The sequence below is a fragment of the Protopterus annectens genome, chromosome 8.part0 (assembly GCF_019279795.1).
Source record: "Protopterus annectens isolate FY-2018-M chromosome 8.part0, PAN1.0, whole genome shotgun sequence".
NCBI lineage: Eukaryota > Metazoa > Chordata > Ceratodontiformes > Protopteridae > Protopterus > Protopterus annectens.
The window spans coordinates 849,922,002-849,944,986 of NC_056741.1; the positions used below are offsets into that span (position 1 = coordinate 849,922,002).

Consider the following 22,985-nt stretch of genomic DNA (forward strand, 5'->3'; position numbering starts at 1 on the left):
AGCCGATCCTCGGCTCCGTGCCGGCCTCTTGCAAGCTCTGCATCAAGAAGAAGCTCGAGACAATCTAATACCCACAATCCCCCTCTGCCTTTACCTCAGATCTAGTTTGCCGCTGCTGCGTTCGCATCGTTGGGAGCTAGCTCGAGCGTCTAAAGCTAAGATATAACTTTATTTGTTATATTTTATTGGATTTCTTATTCTATTTGATATTTCACTGATATACTGTGTGATTGTGTTGTTGACTGGTTAAATTCTCGGTACCGTTAAGCTGTTTTATCGGTTAGAATTTTTCGGGGCCTACAACCCTTCTTAAATTTGATAGGATTGGACTTTTATACCGGATTTGACAATTTTTTCTCGGATTTGACTGCATTACTGGACTTGTCTTTTACTTCTATAATGTCTGATAAGGTGAAATCAGGTTTCAAGCGTTGTCAGTGTGGCCAGAAAATGTCAGTGACTGACAACCATAGTTCCTGCGTCTACTGCCTTGGCCCTCTCCACTTGCAAGAGGACTGCTCCATCTGTCACTCTTTTAGTGGGAGGGTCATGACAGATAGGCGCAGGAAGCTAATGGACAGAGGTTTATTAAAACCTTCTTTTCAGGAGGCTCTGGATGCTTCTGACCAGGCATCAAAATCCTCTAAGGAATCGAAGACGTCGGAGCCCAAGTCATCGGCTCCGAGCTCTTCAGCAAAGGTTAGATCACTGGTTCCACAGACTTCGGGGCCGAGTGTTCAACTGGTATCGGTTCCTGAGCCTCGAGTCTTGGAACCGGTGATGGAGCTCCCTCCTTCGACCTTATTGAGGTCGGCTCCGTCTTCGGTTCCTTCGACCCGTTCTTCTTCCAAACTCTCTGATGTCGATGTGGATCGCGTGGTGCAGAAGTTATTGGAGCATTCGGCCCTCTCCAAACTTATTTCGGTTTCCACCCAGTTGGTGTCGAAACTTGAAGGCCTCCCGCTGTCTCCATCCATTCCTCCTCCGAGACCTGTTCAGTCTTTGGAGCCGGAAGAGGCTGATCTACTGATTGTGGAGCCCTCGGGTCCAGAACCGTCTTTTTCTCGGTCTGTTCCTCTCACCTCGACTCCGTCGGACCCGATACCGGAGTCTCGGAGCCGACGGTCTGTCCTTGGTTCCGGGGCCGAGAGTCGAACCGACGTTTCGGTTCCGACTCTCCCCCTCGGGGCCTCGGCGCGGATCGATTCAGCTCCGTCCTCGGGGTCGATGCCTTCGGGGCCTGTGTCGGGGATTCTTCCCATTTCCTCGGAACCGGGAGATTCTTCGATGCGGGACCCGGGGGCGTTCGACCTAATGAGGAAGGTGTTGTCTTCCCAGACAACCACATCAGTGGAAGCAACCTCTCCTCCCCATAAAGGGCCGTTATCCTCCTCTGCACCCACGGCCACATCCAAGCGTCGGGCACCAGTGTCTCAGCCACCCCTGGAGGGTGCCCCCTCTTCCTCGGAGGCTTCTTCGGATGCTCCCCACGAAGAAGTCCCTAGGAAAAGATTGTGTAAGAGGAGACACTTGGATTCTCCACAAGAATCCTTGACATCTGATACTGACTTAGATGAGTCAGAAGGGTCCCCTAAGTCACCTTCAGAAGATGTCTCTTTTTCGGACATACTGGAGATCCTGAAACAGAGAGGTGACTGGCAGTCCCTTCCCCCTTCTGAGGATGAGTCAGTTTTGCTGAAGGCATTTGGTGCTCGCTCTTCCTCCTCCTGGGTCACTCCGCCCTTCGATGAATTAATGGAACTAATTGCTCGAAGGGCGTGGGAGGCTCCTGATACAGTGGAACCAGTCCCAAGGAAACCAAATAAATACATTACGGCACCTCAGGACAAGTCCTACCTGACAAAAGGAGTTCCAGTGGACGCTATGGTGGTGGCAGCGCCACGAAAAGGAGATGTCAGAGTCTTCCTCATCTGTCCATCCCCCTAATAAAGATTCTAGGACGATGGATAGGTATGGGAAGCGCATTTTTAGTTCAGCGGCTTTTTCCATGCGATCCCTGAACTATTTGACCCATTTTACACGTCTACAGAGGGATCTAGTCAAAGAGTTGGGAGATACCCTCCAGGGTACTACAGATGCTGCTGTCTCGGAGAAAGTGACAGCACAACTTAATACCCTTACAGCCATTGTGAACTTGTCCATGAGGCTGATTTCCTACGCAGCCGAGGGTTCGAGTAGGGCAGCAGCTTCAGCGATTGCTCTTCGTAGACAATCCTGGATGCGCTTATGTTCTTTTGCGGAAGCCTTCAAGTCTTCCTTTACTAATGCCCCATTTGACGGTGCCACTCTCTTTGGCCCCAAAGTAAAGGAGACCCTAACCCGGTGTGAACAGGAGGGAAAGACTCTGTCTGCTGTCGGAGTCCGTTTTTCCACCCCAACCAGACCGTACCCCAAAGGGCAACGTGGTGGGAAAATGTGGTTTCGAAAACCCCAAGGAGCTTTCTCAGGCACACAGGGAGATGCCCCCTCTAGAGGCAGAGGAGGGGGCAGAGGTGGAAGACGCCGCCCAGGCGGCAGAGGGGGTCCGCAACATCAAGGTGACAGGGATACACTCCCTGGTAAACCTTTCCAGCACTCCTGAGAGGAGGCCCGACTGTCCTGCTCTGGAGGCAGTCGGGGGTCGCTTAGCTTTATACCCTCAGGCCTGGCAAAATATAACTACAGACAAGTGGGTAAAAAGCGTGGTTACCAGAGGTTACAACATACCCTTTCTATCCCATCCCATTCCAAAGAAAAGACTCCCAGATGTACCGCCCCATCTGCGAGAGCCAGCAGCTATAGAGATTTCAAAGCTGCTAGATAAAAGAGTCATCCAACCAGTCCCAGCGGACCAGCAAGGATTCGGGACTTACTCAAGGTTCTTTTTAGTTCCAAAGAAAACAGGGGACTGGAGGCCCATCCTGGACCTGAGCTACCTCAATACCTTCGTCAGGAAAGAAAAGTTCCGAATGGTCACGCTTCAATCGATCCTTCCATTCTTACAGAAGGACGACTGGATGTGCTCAATAGATCTAGAGGATGCATACTACCACATCAAAATGGCCAGGGCATCCAGAGATCATTTGCGCTTCCGGCTGGGAGCCAGTCACTTTCAATTTCGAGCCCTGCCCTTTGGTCTGACCTCAGCCCCCAGGATCTTCACCAAATGCATGGCAGTGGGATTCCAGGTGTTTCCGTATCTGGACGACTGGCTCCTTTCTGCCACCACCCAGCGTCAACTATTACAGGCCAGAGACTTTACTCTTCAACTGTGTGTTCATCTAGGAATTTCCGTGAACTTCGGAAAATCCTTGCTTCAGCCATCACAAAATATTTTGTTCATAGGAGCAGAATTAAACACACGTCAGTTAATTCTAAGACTTCCCCCGGAAAGGATACTATCACTTCAGACTCACATACGTCTTCTACTTTTGTCAAGGAAATCTCCAGCAAAACTGGTACTGAAGGTTTTGGGACTCATGTCAGCCTCCCTTATTGCAATACCCTTGGGAAGGCTGCACATGAGAGTCCTTCAATGGCTACTGTTTGCACAATGGTCGTTCAACAACTACCTCTAACACACGAGATTCTTATAACGAAAACATGCAAGACAGATCTAAACTGGTGGCTTCAAACGTGCAACCTTTCCAAGGGGAGACCATTTGTGCTACCCACACCAACAGTTACGGTGACCACGGACGCTTCCCTGATAGGGTGGGGGGGCATCTTTCAGGGACAGACAGTCCAAGGCGAATGGACCAATTTGGAGTACAATCTGCACATCAATGTTCTAGAGTTGAGGGCAGTGTTTCTAGCGTTGCAACACTTTGCTCCCCTTCTTCCTCTGGGAACTATTGCAGTTCAGACGGACAACATGTCTGTAGTCTGGTACATAAACAAGCAAGGGGGAACCAAATCCTATCAGCTATGCAGAGAGGCCATGAGAATCTGGCAGTGGGCGGAGTCCACGGGTCGCTTTCTAATAGCAACGCACATCCCGGGTCATCCAACGTCATAGCCGACAGGCTGAGCAGAGCAATTCTGTTACCGCACGAGTGGTCCCTAAAACAGTCAGTAGCGAAAAGGATTTTTCGCACGTGGGGCCAGCCTTCCTGCGACCTGTTTGCGTCTCCAATGAGCGCCAAATGCAGGAGCTACTTTGCCCTATTACCCCTCCAGGGAAGTCCCCAGGGACGCACTGGTTCACGATTGGCCCCGGGACTCCTGTACGCATTTCCTCCATTTCCTCTGATACCAAAGTTTCTCCAGAAAGCCAGAAACCTACACAGGACAATAATCCTCATTGCCCCATTCTGGCCTCGTCAAATTTGGTTTCCCTTCCTGAAGACTCACTGCATTCGGGGACCCTGGATTCTGGACCCAGAGCCAGATCTATTGACTCACTCGTCAGGGGCTCCCCATCCCGTGCTCCTGTCCCTCCATCTAGCAGCTTGGCTGCTCCAATTCCCAACTTAGCCAGGTCTGATCTTTTGTCGCCAGCAGTTCAGGATATATTGGTGGCTTCTCATAAAGCTTCCACTACTAAAACATATTCTAGTAAATGGAAGCGATTTGTATTCTGGGCAAATACACACCAAGTGGATCCTTTTATAGCTCCTTTGAATAAAATATTAGAGTTTTTAACGGACTTATTCCATCAGGGTGCTTCTCCTGCTACACTAAGAGTTCAATTGGCAGCCATTTCAAATTTCCATGTGGAAGAATGTGGAGCTCCTGTTATGGCTCACAGACTTTGTAAAGCCTTTTTAAAAGGGGTTTTCCATATTAGACCACCAGTCAGATCTCCTACGTCACCTTGGAGTCTAAACTTGTTGTTATCTAAATTAATGTTGCCCCCCTTTGAACCTGCCTCTTCTTGCCCATTAAAATTTTTGTCCTGGAAGACTCTATTTTTGGTAGCCATTACTTCCGCTAGGTGAGTATCTGAACTTCAGGCTCTCTCCATCAAGCACCCTTATTTGATCTTTCACTCTGACAGAGTTTCTCTTCGAACCAATTCATCCTTCCTCCCTAAAGTGTGTTCTATTAACAGTATTAATCAGTCCATTGAATTACCCACTTTCTTCAAAAATCACTCCAACAAAATGGAGTACATGTTGCACAAATTAGATGTTCACAGACAACTAAGATTTTACTTGGATAGAACAAAAGATCACAGAAAAACTGATCAACTCTGTGGCTTTTGCTGAGAGCAGGAAAGGACTAGCAGTTACCAAAAGAACTCTTTCTAAGTGGTTAACGGATTGTATAATCTATGTCTACGATTCTTCAAATCAAACTCTTTTGCACAAACCCAAAGGACATTCCACAAGGTCAGTGTCTACATCTTTGGCTCATGCAGCCCGCCTACCATTGGACGCTATTTGTGCGGCTGCTACTTGGTCTAAGCCACATACATTCATTTCTCATTATAAGGTAGACAAGGCTTCTAGGGACAGGGCAACCTTTGGTTCCACTGTGCTCAAGAACGTCCTTCCGTGAGTTCCTCAGGAACAAGGAGCTAGGGACGCTACCCATGTGTAAGAACAAACGGCGAGATTGAACACTATCACATATAGAAGTTATGTCCTTACCATAACGTTCCATGTGGAGTGTTCATCTCGCCTTTGTTCTTACATTCCCACCCTCCGCCCTAAGAAGAACGTTCTTTTGATGCCTGGCCAGGATCATCCTGCTGCTGCTGCTACAAATATTGTGTACATAGTTGACATATATATATATATATATATATATATATATATATATATATATATATATGTCTATTTGTCTTTCTATATATATAGTTATGTATAAATTCTTATTTCTGGGCATATGTGATGTAAGCATGAATGTGCTCTCTCTGGAGATTGGTTTGCTTGCAAACTAGATCTGAGGTAAAGGCAGAGGGGGATTGTGGGTATTAGATTGTCTCGAGCTTCTTCTCGATGCAGAGCTTGCAAGAGGCCGGCACGGAGCCGAGGATCGGCTCCGAACCCATGTATAAGAACAAAGGCGAGATGAACACTCCACATGGAACGTTATGGTAAGGACATAACTTCTATTTATGGTAAGAAACAAAAGAAACAACTCAGATTTTATAAATGTGAGCATCTGATGTTGTCATTTTCATTTGTTCATTAACCTGTGGGCTCGTGGTTCTGACCCTCAGCCATTTCACTAGCTTGAGATTCGAAGCTCAAACTCCTCTTTCCTATCCATAATGCCTCTTCCTCCAGAGTACCCCAGATCTCATTTGCCGCTTATTGTACAAGCAGTGAGGTTTTGGTGTTCTTGAGCTACTCCAACTTTGTGCATTTTCGCAGCGAGTCAAATATCACCAGTATCTTTCTTCTTTCTTATCTTCTGCCCCCACCTTATTTAATTTTGTAGTGTAGTTTGGTAAATGGTATTCAGGTTTCTGTCTGCCATAACCTTTTCCATCCTCTCCATCTCTTTCTTTTTCTACAAAAAAAAAAAAAAAAAAAGTTTTCCTTTAGGTTTCATGAACTCCACTTCCTGTAGAATTCCCTTATCTGATGCCCACAGGGAGTGTGTCTATTGCTTGGGGCCTGCAGATTTGGATAGCACCTGTTCAGTTTGTGTGGTTTTTCACCCACAGGCTTTGGCGGGATGTCAAAATAAGTTGCTCCCCAAGGGGTTACTGCCTGCTTCTTTTGCTCTTACTGTTCCTTCTACTTCAGGGGGTCAAACCCCCTCTAGAAAGCATAAAGAGGCCCAGGAAACAAGGAAGCGTTCTTCCCAACAGATCTTCCACTTCTCAATCAGAGCCTGTTAAAAAGGCACCAAAGCTGTCAGAACTGAAGGCTTCGGAGCCTTCTCCTTCCATTCCTACTGTTGCCTCTCTGCCCCATACCTCGGTCCCTAGTTCGGGGCTAGGCAGTTCAGCTCAGAGATCTCTCCAAAAGGAACCTCCAGACTTGCTTCTACATCCTTCTGCTTCAAGTCTTCTCATTGTCTGATAAAAATGCTGGTAAATTGATGAGGCAGTTTCTCGAAGCACAGATTTAGACTGGGATTTTGCCTGTTCTGTCTCCTCCTGGATCTATGAGGTTTTCCCCATTCAGTCCCGTGGCTCCTTCTCTGATTCGGCCTTCAGTTTCGGAGTCATTTGTTGGAGCCAATAGTTATCACAGCTTTGCCTCCAACTATTTCCCCAATGTGTTCAACGCCGATGGTGTTGGTTCCGTGTGTGTCTCAGAGCAGTAGCCTTGACGTAGGTTCTGGGGGGTTGACTTTGACTCCAAAGTTTTTGGAGCTGTCGCTTCCCATCGGAGTTTCAGCGTTCAGCAGCTTGGCTCTGACTCTCTGTTCAGAGCAGGAGATTCGGGGGGGGGGCTGGGGGTTGTCTGTTCCGGTAGTTTCGGCCTGGGGAGGACTGCTCTCGGACATTCAGAGTCCTTCTGCCTTCGAAGCACATATAGTCAGCAAATGCTTCTGTGACAAAGAGATTCCTTTCTTAAGATCCTCAGCCTTTTCTACTGTGGGGCTAATCATCCATGGATTACCACCCTGTAAGTTTTCAGCTCAATAATTCCAAGAGAGTAAAGTTGCTTAAAAGCTTTTCTCATTAGAATGTCTACTGCGAAAGGTGAATTAAGAAAAAAAAACTTGAAAAACCCAGTATGGCTTTAATCTTCTGCCTTTTATCCAGTCCACGAAAGACTGTTGCAAAATGTCGGAAAAGTACTTATAAGATACCATAAAGGCTGCAAACATGGCTAGAAAGGGAGCTCTTCCATTAAAGTAAAATACTTCCTCTAGGAGAAACCATACCTTTGGGAACCTAGTGAAGGACCACTTGCTTGCAGTTTTCTTCACCATAATCGCTCAAAAATTAATGGTAATTGTTGTTGTAATTAGTTTGATTTTCCTGTCTGTCCAATATTCTTTCTGACCTTTGTAATGCTGTTTGTTCAAAAACAACCTTCCTTTCATTTCCTTGCAATTGGTTATCAGGCACATCACTCAAATATTTTTTCAGTTTGGTGATGTTTAGGACCTTGGGGAATACCTATTGTTATTGGTAGTCTATCTGGTCTCTTAGTAACTTTTTTCTTTTCGATCCTGTACTTTTTTACGTTTTGATTATCTTCTTAAAAATTATCATTTATTGAAATTTGTTTTATGGAGAAGTCTGACTGTATAATTTTATCTGTTTTCAGTGGAGGTCAAAGTGGGGAGAAGAGCTACACAAGTATAAGAGCAGAAGATACATACACGTAGGAGAAAATTGATATATTATAATATACTACAATTACATATTTTAATACAAATATTAATATACATATGGTATGTAGAATAATGTACATATACCATCATTAAAACAAGGTCAATACAGTATCATGTAGAATTGAAATGTGTTGACATAAGTATTACTCATAAAGCAAATGTCAGAGCAGAACTTTCAAATAGTATATAAGGATGAGGACATGAAGGGAGGGGAAAGTGAGAAATTTATTGATAGAGGTATTAAGTGGAGTAGATATGACAGAGAGGAAAAATAAATAATAAAAGCAAGATTTAGAGTAAGAGAAATAAAACCAGGAAAAGGTGAGATAGGGTGTTTATAGATATTAGAGGAATATGAGCTGAAATTATTAGCCAGAAGAGAAACATGTGCAAAGCCATGAATTTGAGAGGAATTCTTTTGTTTGTGCCTATACCAAGTGAATGTTTTGTATTGCCCTGATTGGTGCAGGGATTGTATTTAAGAGTTTTGCTAGGTAGTGAGAATACAGGCTTTGACTGCAGTTTTTGGAAGGTTTATAGATGTCTCATACCTCTCAACTGTACCAAATTCCTCGGTAAATACCAGATGTGTTGTTCTATCTTGCCTTCATTCTTACCAGGATGGGTTTGGATCCAATCTTCAGATCCGACTCAGCCTTTATACACAAGCTCGAGGTCTTCCACTAGCTCGTGACTGAACCCTATCCCAGCATGCAGTAGGAAAGCTCCCCAGATCTTGTTTGCCGCTAAACAAGATTGGGTGCTTGTTCTACTGGCTCTGGCTAAGTATACTCTTTCTTATAATTACTATTGTTGGGGAACTGCCTGTTTTTCACTATTATTGATTTAGATAACTAGTTATTGTGCTAGTTTGTTATTTCCGCTTGTTTTGCCTGTTTTTCTGCTGTTGGCCATCATCTTCATCCTAGGCCTTATTGTCCCTATCCCGGCCTCCACCTTAAGACTCTTAATAGTCCGTTTCGGTTAGAGGGCTCTTCTTACTGTTGTTTTTCTCTTTTAGGAATTTTTAAGGTTAGCTCGTTTAAATTAGAGAATTGCCTTACCGTAAGCCCGTTTGTTAGAGGGCTACCCCCTTTCCTTTCAGTCTTCTGGATATAGCCCATTTAAGTTAGAGGACTGTGCCCTCCTTTCATCCTTTGTATATCTTTTTGTAGTTAAGTTTTCTGTTAAATTGTTGTTGTTAAAAAATAAATAAATAAAAAAGCTTCTGTAGCTAATTTTCCCTTGTTACTATACCTTGTTTTCAGGATGTCGATTCGAAACCCTCAGTTTTCGAAAAATGTGGACAGAAAATGTCCCTAACTGATAGACACACAATTTGTGTCTATTGCCTAGGAGCTGTCCATCTCCAGGAGTCTTGTTCCATTTGCCATTCCTTTAATTAAAGGGCTCTCCTGGAAAGGAAAAACAAATTGATACTGAGTGGTCTCTTAAAACCCCCCCTTCTCAGAAACAATACAAGAAGATCTTGGTTTATCAAAGTCTGACCAGTCTCCATCTTCATAATCTGACAAGTCTAAGAAGAGATCTTCCTCATCTAGTGCTCCATCGGAGCCTTCAAAAAAGGTTGCCAAAATTTCGACTCCAGATCCTAAGCCTGTCGAATTTGAAAAATCTACAGCTCCAGCACCATCAGTCTTGGTGCCAGTAGAGTTCAAGTTGTGGAGCTGGTCCTCTGTCCTGGAGTCGTTCTCCCCTACTCTAAGATCACCTATACTTCAACCTTCTAAGTCTGCAGCCCCCCTCCACTTGGTCTCCCAGGAGCCTATCCAACGATGACATGGATTGAGTGGTGCAGAGACTATTAAGGACACTGGCACTGGCCAAGCTGTTATCAGATCCAATCCCGTGGGCTTTGGATCCAACGACATCCTCGCCTTCTGCTCAGATTCCTCCTCAAATCTGACCTGGGACTTCAGAGTCGGAATGACCTGAGCTGATATTAGTGGAACCATCGGACCTGAGACCTATTACGGGATCATCAGATCTGACCATTGCTCAGACGCTCTCGGCTCCATCGGAGCTTGAGGAATCTAGGAGCCAATGCACTCCATTTGGGTCCGTGGAGGTGAGTCAGATTGGGTAGATGTCCTTCAAGAATGCAACTGCAGTCATAACATATGGGTTGTCCTGCCTCAGGCAGCCCTCGGTCGGCCGAATTCCAAAGTCTGGGTCTGGCTGGTGTCACCTCCTCTCCGACGTCACAACGGCTGGAGTATAAAGGCATCGGCCGACGCCATCTTCTTCAGTCTTTCTTGCCGCGCGGTGCCCGAAGCAGAAGCAGTTTGCAAGTGCCGGTCAGTCAGCTCCTGTGTTTGCAGTACCGAAGTCATCTAAAAGCTAAGTACCCCGTTGGGGAACATTTATTCTTGCCTCAGCCGATGTCAGAACAAATTGAGAAAGTTAATAATTGTTTGTCTTGTGGTAAACAAATACCTCATAAGGACTTCTATTCTCTCTGCCTTCCTTGCCTGGGCCCAGACCACGACGTCTCAGCCTGTGCTGCCTGTGCTTGCTTTAATAAGCGCACTCTCAGGCGCCAGGCAGAATTCGCCGACAACTTTTTCGGTGAATCTTTTGCGTATATCATGCCGTCGGATCAACCGACTACCCAATCTGCTAAAAAACGCAAGGACCGGGACCGACATCCTCGGCCCACGTCCACTACCGATGCTACTCCCAAACCCTCTGCTAGTGCTCCAGTCCCTTCGGAAGTGGTAAATCTACCGCTCCAGGCTGACGACACAGCGTTAACACGACCTTCGGTCTCGGAGATCTCCCCGGTGCCGGTTGTTGATTTTCCTCCGGAAACCGAAGTTCTGGATCTACCCGACACCATTTCTGTGGACAAGGTTACGCCTGCACGTGGGGCTGCTAGGCCTCCTGTATCCATGTCCATCAAGGCCTTTGCACGTGCTAAGGCCGCCAGTCAGGCTAAGGCCCATCCTAGACCTACTGCCCAGGCCCCTTCTTCTGATAAGCAGATCATGTCTCTGGCTGCTGATCTTATTTCCCTTATCAGGGGGTCTCAGCCTCATCCGGAAAGGGGTTCTCAGCCACCTGCAGAGAAAAGGCCTTGAACTGAGCAGGCGGACAACCTCTCTTCGGATGAAGCCTCTGGGGATTCTGAACATTCTGATACCCAAGAAGAATCCTTCCAGGCCTACGAGGACTCTGATGCTGAGGAATCAATTCCCTCTGCCTCCCCTCCAGAGGATTTCTCATTTGGTGAAGTCCTGCATTCCATGAGGGAACATTTTCAATGGCAGTGTCAGGAATTCTCTGACTCCAGGAAAAGGCTCCGTACCTTCCTCAAGCTTCCCCAGCACAGACCTTTGGCTATTCCACCTGTTATGGATGTTTTGGATGATGTTTTCTCTGACTCCAGTGCTAACCCTAATTCTCTTCCTCCGGCTCCTGTCAAGCCGGACAGATATTATAGGGTCCCTGACACTCACAAGCACCTTTTTAAGGCCCACTCTGTGGATCTAGAAACTATTTCACAGGGCCCCAAGGGAGTGGCTACCTCCTCTGCCAAAAACCCACTGCCAGCGGACAGAGAAGCAAGGTCCCTGGAGAGATGGAGTAAAAAAGTATATACCTCTACTACCCTAGCCATGAGGTCACTAAACTGCCTTTTTCACGTGTTTCAGTACCAGGATTTTCTCCTGGATGATTTACAGAAAAAGTTAGCCTCGCCTGAGCCTATTGATAAAAAGGCATTGCAGGATCATATACATAACACTCAGCAGGTTAATAACCATTTTCTTCAGTGTGGTTATGATGCACTGGAAGCTTCATGTAGGGCAGCTATGACTGGGGCTATGATACGTAGACATGCTTGGTTAAAGGATCAGTCTTTGCCTGACCATGTTAAAGTAAAGTTACTTGATGCACCTTTGGAAAAACAGAAGCTTTTTGGTGCTAATGCACAAGATGTATTGAAATCCATAGAGGAAAAAGCAAAGTCAGTACAGACAGTCAAGGATTTCCTTCAGGTTCAGCCACCCAGATTCAGCAGAAACTGGCCCTCAAAGAATTGGTCCTTCCCCGGCTCAGACAAGTTTCAAAGGGGAAAAAGCAGACGTGCCCGAGGTAGAGGGCAATACCGAGGATCTTACAGGGGCCGCCAATGGCAACCTCCAAATCAAAGAAGTGGCGCAGACAGTTCAGCTGCACCACAAGGACAATCACAATGACTTGACTTTCGTTCCACCTACAAAGGTTCAAAGAGAAGCACCTTTGGGCGGAAAATTATCCTTATTCTCACAAAACTGGCATATCTTAACCAGGGACAACTGGATTCTGGATTTGATAGACAAAGGATGTTCTTCATCTCACATTGCTGCAGTCATAACCTGTGGGTAGTCCGCTGTCCTCGGTCGGCCCGAATACCAAAGTGTTAGGCTGGCGTCGGTCATGGTCGCTCAGATCTGACGTCAGTACGCCGTGGTACTAAAGCGCATGACCGACGTCATATCCTCAGTCTTTCTTGCCGCATGGTCCGAAGCAGAAGCAGCGTTTGCAAGTGCCGTTCGGCATCCTGAAATTTTCGTATTCTGAGTTTCAGACCGAAAACCAAGTTGGGCTAAGTACCCCGTTGGGGAATATTTTTGTCTTTTCTTGCCTCAGTTAAATCCGGATGTCAGAAAAAGTGAATAATTGTATTTCTTGTGGGAAACAGATACCTCATAGGGATTACCACTCTCTCTGTATTCCTTGCTTGGGGCCTGAGCACGACGTAGTCGGGTGTCGCTTTTGTGCTAGATTTAATAAGCGCACCATTAAACGTAGGTTAGATTGCGCTAGGCTTGTTTTCGGTAAGCGGTGTAATTACAATATGCCGTCGGATCCTCCGACGCCCGCTACCGCTAAGAAGCGCAAGGAAAAATCGTTAAAGTCCAAGCAGGATGAGTCGCCCGTTCCGGACACCGGTTCTTTAGAAACTACGGTGGAATCTGTGGATCCAGCCGAGGTTTCAGCTGAGTCTCAGGGGGAGCCTTTAATTTTGCAAGATGTGGCCTCTCAGGAGTCGGGTCAGGCTGAGGGGGCCTCTCAAGTTGCTGTACTCCCTTCTTTGCATAAGGTGGTTAGGCCTTCCCCTTCTGTCTCTAAGGTACCTTCCAAGGTCAGGCCTGGTTTGTCTTCCTCTGGTGTCAGTCCTAGTTCTGCAGGTTCTGTACCTAAAAACACATGCTAAAATGGCAGAAGATTTGATTACCTTAATCAGAGGTTCTATGCCCCCTCCAGATAAGAGGCCTAGGGTGGAGCCAGAGGTGGAAGGTTTGGAACATTCTTCAGATTACTCAGAGTCTTCGGCTGAAGACATTCAGGATTTTCCTCCTTATTCTGATTCAGACGCAGATGATTCTAGTCCTTCTGCTTCTCCTCCAGAGGATTTTTCTTTTTCAGAAACCCTGCATTCTATGAGGGAGCATTTTAAATGGGAAGGTCAGGATTTCTCAGATTCCCGAAAGAGGCTTAGGGAATTTCTGTTTTTACCACAACATAGGCCTTTGGCTATACCTCCTGTTTTGGATGTTGTTCAGGATGTTTTCTCTGAGGCTTCCCTTAATCCAGACTCTTTGCCTCCTGCACCGGTTAAACCAGATAGGTATTACAGAGTGCCAGAGGCTCATAAATATTTGTATAAGAGCCCAAGGGCTGACCCAGAAACTATTAGCCAGGGACCTAAGGGTGTCAGGGCTTCTGTTGTAATGAATCCAGTTCCTATGGATAAAGATTCTAGAGCTTTGGATAGGTGGGGTAAAAAAGTGTATACCTCTTCCACTCTCGCAATGAGGGCTTTGAATTGCCAGTTTCATATGCTGAAATACCAGAATTTTCTCCTTACTCAGTTAAAATCTAAGGTAGATGCTTTGGCAGAGGGCATAGAGTGTAAGGAATTACAGGATTTGGTTCATGCCTCTGATCAGGTGGGTAAGCATTCTTTGCAGTGTGGTTTCGATGCTTTACAGGCTTCTTCCAGGGTGGCTGCCACTGGATCAGTTATTCGTAGGCACGCCTGGCTTAAGGATCAGAACTTGTCAGAGCATGTTAAAGCTCGAATTTTGGATGCTCCCCTTCAGTCTGAAGTTTTGTTTGGTTCTCCTGTGGAGTCAGTCTTGAAGAAAATGGAAGACAAAGCTAAGTCTATGCAGACTGTTAAGGATTTTTTGCAGGTGCAGCCCCCTAAGTTTAGCAGAAATTGGCCTACTAAGGGGTGGGCTTACCCTTCTTCTGATTTACAGTCTAGGGGCAGATCTAGACGTGGTAGGGGCAGAGCTCAGGGTTCTTTCAGGCCTAGGACGTGGAGTTCCCCTGCACAATCTACAGGTGAGGGCAGGGGCCAGTCCTTTCGTAAACAGACCCAATGACCTGCATCTTCAGCTGCCAGATCCTTCCTGTCTGGCAGCTCCTCTGGGAGGAAAGTTGGCACTTTTCAGGCAAAATTGGCTTTTGATCACCCAGGACAAATGGGTGTTGGACATTATAGACCGAGGCTACAAGTTTTATTTCCACACATTGCCTCCTTTCAAAGGCATGCCAGACGTTCCTCCTCAGCAAAGGGTGGAGGCTCACAAACAGATTTCTTTACTTCTTCAAATGGGGGCTATACAGCAGGTCCCTCTGTCAGAAGTGGGCCTAGGATTTTATTCTCGCCTGTTTCTTGTTCCAAAGAAAGGAAACACTTGGAGGCCAATCCTGGATTTGTCTATCCTCAACACATACCTGGACATTCCAAAATTCAAAATGTTGACTTTGCAACAACTTCTGCCTCTGTTGGGCAAAGATCACTGGATGGTAACTCTGGATCTCAAAGAGGCTTATCTTCATATTCCTATCAGGCCCAGTTGCAGGAGATTCCTGCGTTTTCGGGCTGGGACTTTACATTATCAGTTCTCTGCATTGCGCATTGCCTTTGGCTTATCTACTGCGCCCAGGGTGTTCACAAAGGTTCTGGCTCCAGTGATAGCCTTCTTACGGTTAAGAGGAATACAAATTTATCCTTATTTGGACGATTGCCTGATTCTTGCTCAAGACAAAGACAAGCTACTTCACCATCTACAGTATGTTATGGCAGTGTTAAGGTGCGTAGGGTATTCTGTGAACGAAACAAAGTCCAGTCTAGTACGCTCTCAGGACATGTGCTTTCTGGCTGTGAGACTGAATACAGCCTCTCAGATGGCATTTTTGACCCCGGACAAGCAAAGAAATCTTACCCTTTACTTCCAACAATTGTCTCTACGGTCCAGGCTGACTGCAAGGACAGTCCTTCAAGCCTTGGGGTTCATGGCATCTTGTATTCTGGTGCTTCCCAATGCCAAACTGCATATGAGGAAGCTACAATGGTATCTCAAAAGTGTATGGACTCAACACTGCCACGATTTGGACACTGTCATTCAGATAATACCTTGCATTCAAAAGGAATTTTTGTGGTGGGCTCAGGAATGTCACCTAAACAAGGGACTCTCTGTGACCCGACCAGAGGCGAGTCAGATCTTAACGACGGATGCCTCAGACAAGGCTTGGGGAGCACACCTCAATGGAAAATGGGTTCAAGACACGTGGCCTGCCAGACTTCAACATTTGCATATCAACTTGAAGGAGATGTTAGCAGTCCAATTTGCATTGATGGCTTTCAAGGATCTACTTCACCCAGGACAAGTGTTGATTCAAACAGACAACACAACTGTCATGTGGTACATCAACAAGCAAGGGGGAACCCATTCGTACCCTCTTTGCAGGCAAGCTATGATTTTGTGGGACATTGCTCTCAGTTTGCACCTCACTCTTCAGGCAAGGTTTCTGCCAGGAGCACAGAACTCCTTAGCGGATGTTTTGAGCAGACAGATGGTGGATCCCACAGTGGAAGTTGGATCCTCATGTATTTCGACAGTTGACAGTGATTTGGGGGACTCCAGACATAGATCTGTTCGCTTCTCCACTAAATTTCCAGTTGCCAAAGTTTTGCACAAAGATGTTTCACCCAAAAGCTTGGAAAGTGGATGCTCTATCATTCAGTTGGAACAATCTTCACGTCTATGCCTTTCCTCCTCTGCCTCTCCTTCCCAAGGTGCTCTTGAAGGTCAGACAGGACAAGCCCTCCATGATTCTAATAGCTCCAGATTGGCCACGGCAGCACTGGTACCCTCTGCTGAGGAGTTTAGTACGGGAGCCTCCTTGGCCTTTGCCATCAATTCCACACCTTTTGTCCCAGGCAGGCAATCATTTCCTCAATGTCAGGATACAGTCCCTGCATTTGACAGCCTGGCATATTCTGTTCTAGAACCTGGAGAGTCGCAGCTTCCTCAACAAGTTTTGAATGTCATTTTGGAGGCCAGAAGGCCTAGTACAAGGAAAGTTTATGCTGATAAATGGAGGAGATTTTTTATTTGGAGCAAAGAAAAGAGCTTTGATGTTTCAGGGCCTAATTTGAGTGTTTCACTTCAGTATCTTACAGAATTATTGGACAAGGGATTGTCTTTCTCCTCTGTAAAAGTTCATGCTGCAGCCATTTCTGCTCACTATGACTGTGACCCACCATTATTCTCTCATCCTTTGTTTAAGCAATTTCTTAGAGGGGCAAAGAACATAAGACCCCCACGTAGAGCTCCTACTCCTTCCTGGGATCTCAATTTTGTGTTGGAAAAACTCACTTTACCTCCTTTTGAACCTGCAGCTACATCTGAGTTGAAGTTTTTGTCTTGGAAGACTGCTTTTTTGTTGGCCATTACGTCTGCTAGAAGGGTATCTGAATTACAGGCTCTAATGGCAGTTGAACCCTTCCTGATTTTTCATAAGGATAGGGTATCCCTGCGTACTAACCCTACTTTTATGCCTAAAGTGGTTTCAAATGTGGCCTTGAACCAATCTATTCATTTGCCTACATTTTATGCTGATCCCCAAAATAAAGGGAGAAAATTTTGCACTCTTTGGATATTCACAGGCAGTTGCGTTATTATTTGAGCAGAACTAAGGGTTCAGACAGTCTCAACAGTTGTTTGTTTCTTTTGCTTTGGGCTCTCAGGGAAACCTGTTTCAAAACAAACTATTTCTAAGTGGATTGGCCATTGTATTGCTTTTTGTTATTCTCATCATGGTAAGGAGATTCCGGCTGGAATCAGACCTCATTCCACTAGGGCTACTGCCACTTCTACTGCTTTTTAAGGGGTGTAGCTACTAAAGATATTTTGGAGGCAGCTACTTGGAGTTCAGTGCACACTTTTTCTAAACATTACCATCTCCTCTTTATTCCAAATCTAGGGCTGGGTTTGCCACTGCAGTTTTACAGGGCATGTTAGCAGCTCCCAATGCTTTATGATTTTGCCAACCTCCCTTTACCTTTGCTTTGGGATTCTACCCACAGGTTATGACTGCAGCAATGTGAGATGAAGAACATAGTACAGTTTTGTACCTACCATAAATGTAGATGTTCGAAGATCCACATTGCTGCAGTCCAATTTACCCTCCCTCTTTCCCCACTGTAGTTTGGGGTGGTTGTGTGGTTTGGGTTGTAAATAGTGTTTGTACATGGGTGTTTGAAGGTTTTCTGTTTTTGGCTATGGCCTTTCTTTTTAGGGCCTTCTGACATCTGGGGCAAGAAAGACTGAGGATATGACGTCGGTCATGCGCTTTAATACCACGGCGTACTGACGTCAGATCTGAGCGACCATGACCGACGCCAGCCTAACACTTTGGTATTCGGGCCGACCGAGGACAGCGGACTACCCACAGGTTATGACTGCAGCAATGTGGATCTTCGAACATCTACATTTATGGTAGGTACAAAACTGTATTTTACAGGTTCCACTTCCACACATTACCAATAAGACAAGGCATGCCAAACCTGCCACATCATCAAAGGGCAGAGGCACTCTCTCAAGTTTCCAAGCTGTTAAGTATAAAAGCAATAGAAAGGGTTCCTCCTCAGGAGCAAGGCCAGGGATTTTATTCAAGGCTGTTCCTTGTTCCAAGAAAAGAAAACAAATGGAGACCCATACTGGACTTGTCATCTCTAAACACTTTTCTCATAGTGCCAAAGTTCGAAATGCTGACGTTGCAGCAACTCCTTCCCATGCTGGGCAAGGGGTCTTGGCTGGTCACTCTGGACCTCAAGGAGGCATACCTGCATGTCCCAATCAGACAAAGCTGCAGAAGATACCTCAGATTTCTTGCAGGGACAGAGCATTATCAATTCTCAGCATTGCCGTTTGGCTTATCTACTGCACCCAGAGTGTTCACGAAATGCCTGGCATCAGTAGTGGCACACTGCAGACTGCAGGGGATTCAAATATACCCCTACTTGGACGACTGCCTCATACAAGCAGGCAACAAACAAACCTTAAAAGAAAATTTGGACTACGTCATGCATCTACTGCAGGCCTTGGGATACACAGTCAACATTCAGAAGTCTAAACTACTGCCATCCCAACAGATTATCTTCTTAGGAGCCAAACTGGACACAGAAAACCAAATGGCCTACCTCACAGAGGAAAAACAGCAGCATTTACCAGAGTACTTCAAAGGCCTAGCAAAACTCTCCCAGATGACTGCAAGGAAAATCCTGCAGGCCCTGGGGTTCATAGCATCTTGCATCCTTCTGATACCTTTGGCAAGACTTCATATGAGAAAGCTGCAATGGTATTTAAAAAAACTTATGGTCTCAACACAGCCAAAGCCTAGAGGACATAATCCCACTTATTGCATGTCTGCAAAAAGAATTTTTATGGTGGGCTCAAGCCAGTCAGCTAAACAAAGGCATGTCTTTCAACAGACCTCAAGCAGGCCAAATGATTACAACAGACGCCTCAGACCATGGATGGGGGGCGCACATGGAGGACAGATGCATTCAAGGGCAATGGACCCCAAAGGAAAGACATCTGCACATAAACCAAAAGGAAATGTTGGCAGTGATGCATGCAATCGAGACTTTCGAAAAATCACTACAACAGGGGCATTTGCTAATAAGGACGGATGACAACACTGTCATGTGGTACATAAACAAGCAGGGAGGCACTCATTCTTATCCCCTCTGCAGACTAACAATGCTTCTCTGGGAAAAATCCCTGAGCCTGAAGATACATTTACAATCCCAGTTTGTACCAGGCAAGGACAATGTGCTGGCGGACAACCTGAGCAGAAATTTCATGGATCCACACAAATGGATGCTGCACCCTCACGTTTTGTCTCAACTGACAAAGACATGGGGAAGACCGGATGTAGATCTTTTCGCTTCCCACTTAAATCATCACCTGAAAAAGTTCTGCACAAGGACTCACCATCCTCTAGCCTGGAAAACGGATGCTCTCTCCTTCAGCTGGAATTCTCTAAAAATTTATGCATTCCCTCCTCTGCCTCTGCTGACCAGGGTGATACTGAAGATCAAAGCAGAGCAACCTACAGGTATTTTGATAGCTCCAGACTGGCCAAGGCAACACTGGTACCCATTGCTATTGACCATAACTCGGACCAAACCATGGCCTCTGACCCTATGGCCCCTGCTCCTAACACAACACAGTTACAGGACTGTACATCAAGACCTGAAATCATTACATCTGACAGCCTGGAGGCTAACATGACTTCTTCACCTAACTCTCTTTCAAAATCGGTTCAAGAAATCTTGCTGGAAGCACGCAGACCTTCCACCAGAAAAACATATTCAGCCAAATGGAAGAGATTCAGCATCTGGAATGCCAACAGGGGTCAGGACACAGCATTACCGAGTATACCTCAGATTTTAGAATACTTGGCAGAACTACTTCATACTGGACTCTCACACTCTTCAATAAAGATTCATGCCTCAGCAATCTCAGCAAAATACAACTGTGACCCTCCAGTGTTTTCGCATCCTTTGCTAAGACAGTTTCTAAGAGGAATAAAGAATATCAAACCTCCCAGAAAACAGCCAGTACCTGCATGGGACCTCAATTATGTGTTGGAAAAATTAACTCTTCCTCCATTTGAGCCAGCAGCAAGTTCAGAAATGCAATTTCTTTCATGGAAAACGGCCTTCTTATTGGCAGTCACATCTGCAAGAAGAGTTTCGGAGATACAGGCACTCATGGCAGTGCCTCCCTTCCTCATTTTTCATCAAGACAGAGTTTCTCTAAGAACCAATCCTACATTCATGCCAAAAGTTATTTCCAGGGTGTCTCTAAATCAAGCTATTCACCTGCCTGCATTCTTCCCCAATCCTCAAAATAAGGGGGGAAAACTACTGCATACTTTGGACATACACAGACAACTACGTTACTACTTGAACAGAACTAAGGCCACCAGAAAGTCTGACCAACTGTTTGTAGCCTATGCTGCTGGAGTGCAAGGAAAAGCAATCTCCAAACAAACAATTTCAAAATGGATTGGACATTGCATCAGATTCTGCTACTCTTTCCATGGAAAAGGTGTGCCAGCCAATATTAGGCCACATTCCACCAGAGCTATAGCCACTTCCACAGCCTTCCTAAGAGGAGTGGCAACAAAGGACATTTTAGAGGCTGCTACATGGAGCTCCGTGCATACATTTACCAAGCACTACAACCTGCCTTTATATTCCAGACCCCGAGCAGGCTTTGCTTCAGCAGTCCTGCAGGGGATTTTAGCTACACCATCCTTATCATAATTCCATCCACCCCCAGCTTGGCTATGGTATTCAACCCATATGTTATGACTGCAGTTGCATTCTTGAAGGACATAGTACAGTTTTGTACCTACCATAAATGTAGATGTCCGATAGATATGCAACTGCAGTCGGATTTTCCCTCCCTCCTACCCCTCTGTATCCTTCCTTTTGGGTCCCTACCCCTTTTCCCATTAGCTGGGGGTAGTATTCCTATGGTGTATCTGTTTATTACTGTTGTGCATGTTTGGGATTATTTTTATCCATTTACCAAATTCAGCCTTCCTAGGAGGGCACCTGGCATCTGGGGCAAGAAACACTGAAGAAGATGGCGTCGGCCGATGCCTTTATACTCCAGCCGTTGTGGCCGGAGGAGGCGACACCAGCCGACGCCGGACCCAGACTTTGGAATTCAGCCGACCGAGGGCTGCCTGAGGCAGGACAACCCATATGTTATGACTGCAGTTGCATATCTATCGGACATCTACATTTATGGTAGGTACAAAACTGTACTTTGTCGGATCCGACATTGCCTCTCGGGGCATTGCCTCGGGTGAGCTTAGCTCCTACCTCAGACTTGGGGCCATTGTCCTTGATCCCGGGGGTTCGTCTGACTTCTTCAGATCCAGGGATTTCCTCAGATTGGGGCAGACAGCCTTTGAGGTGATGAGGAGAGTACTGTCTGCACAGGCAGTTCCACTGTCACCTCTGGATGTTCTTCCCCCAAAAGCACCGGTATCTGCTTCTATACCCTTGCATCCACAGGGACGCAGAGATCCTAGGCCTCAGGATGCCCCACAGGATACCCCCCACTCTTCTGAAACCTCTCCATAGTACTCCCATGAGGAGGTCCCTCAGAAGAGGAGAGGAGTCCATCACTTCTGTTATGGACCTCGATGAAGCTGAAGGGTCCCCACGGTCACCTCTTGATGATGTCTCCTTTGGAGATATCTTAGAAATACTTAAGCAGAGAGGTGACTGCAAGTCCACCAACCCTTCAGCAGAGGAGTCCGTGTACCTGAAGGTCTTTGCATCTCACCCTTTCTCCACTTAGGTGTCTCCGCCTTTCAACGAACATCTGGATATAGTTTCTCGGAAGGTGTGGGAGTCTCCAGTTTCAGTGGAACCTGTTCCTCGGAGGCCATATAAGTTTGTGTCCCCCTCAGACAAAACCTTTTTAACTAAGGGAGTCCCAGTAGATGCTATGGTGGTGGCAGCAACCACCAAGAATGAACTCTGAGAGACATCTTCTTCTGTTCATCCACCAAACAAGGAGTCTCACACAATGGACAGATATGGAAAGCGCATTTTTTCTTCAGCGACTTTTGCTCTCGGATCGCTGAATTACCTGACCCATTTTACTAGATTATAGAGAGATCTCCTGAAGAAGTCAGAAGATACTCTCCAAGGTTCAGTAGCTGAAGGGGTTTTGGAGAAAGTTTCCTGTCAGCTCTCTGCCTTAAATTCAGTTGTCAAATCCTCCATGAGACTGATTTCTTATGCAGTAGATGGAGTGAGTAGAGCAGCGGATTCAGGAATTTCCCTAAGGAGACATTCTTTGATGCGCTTGTGTGACTTTGTGGAGCCCTTTAAATCTTCCTTAGTGAATGCCCCATTTAATGGCTCGTCTCTGTTCAGGCCCAAAGTGAAGGGCACACTAGCCAGATGTGAGCAAGAAGGAAAGACTCTGCCTGCCATACCTACCAGACCATATCCCAAAGGTCAGAAAGGAAGTGGAAAAATGTGGTTTAGAAAATCCCAGACAGCTTTCCAGGACACACGTGGTGAATCTTCCCCCAGGAGCAGAGGGTAAGTAGTAATGGAAGACTCCGACCACATGGTAGAGGGGGTCTGCAGAATCAGGGCAACAGAGAATCTTTCTTTGGTAAGCCATTTCAGTGCTCCTGAAAGGAAGCCTGCCTGTCCATCTCTGGAGGCAGTCGGGGGCTGCCTATCTTTGTACCCAGAAGCCTGGCTACAAATAAAAGACAGGTGGGTACAAAGCATCATACCCAGAGGTTACTCCATACCCCTTTCCTTTCCTGTCCCAAACGTAAAAAAAGATCCCAGATGTTCCACCCAATCAAAAGGAACA

General features: G+C 46.1%; 1 protein-coding gene across 3 annotated transcripts in view; it reads left to right on the forward strand.

The window, feature by feature from the left end:
• XRCC1 (X-ray repair cross complementing 1) overlaps positions 1-22,985 on the forward strand; it is a 1,655,904-nt gene that overhangs the window by 1,064,732 nt on the left and 568,187 nt on the right. The gene's annotated exons all lie outside the window — the stretch shown is intronic.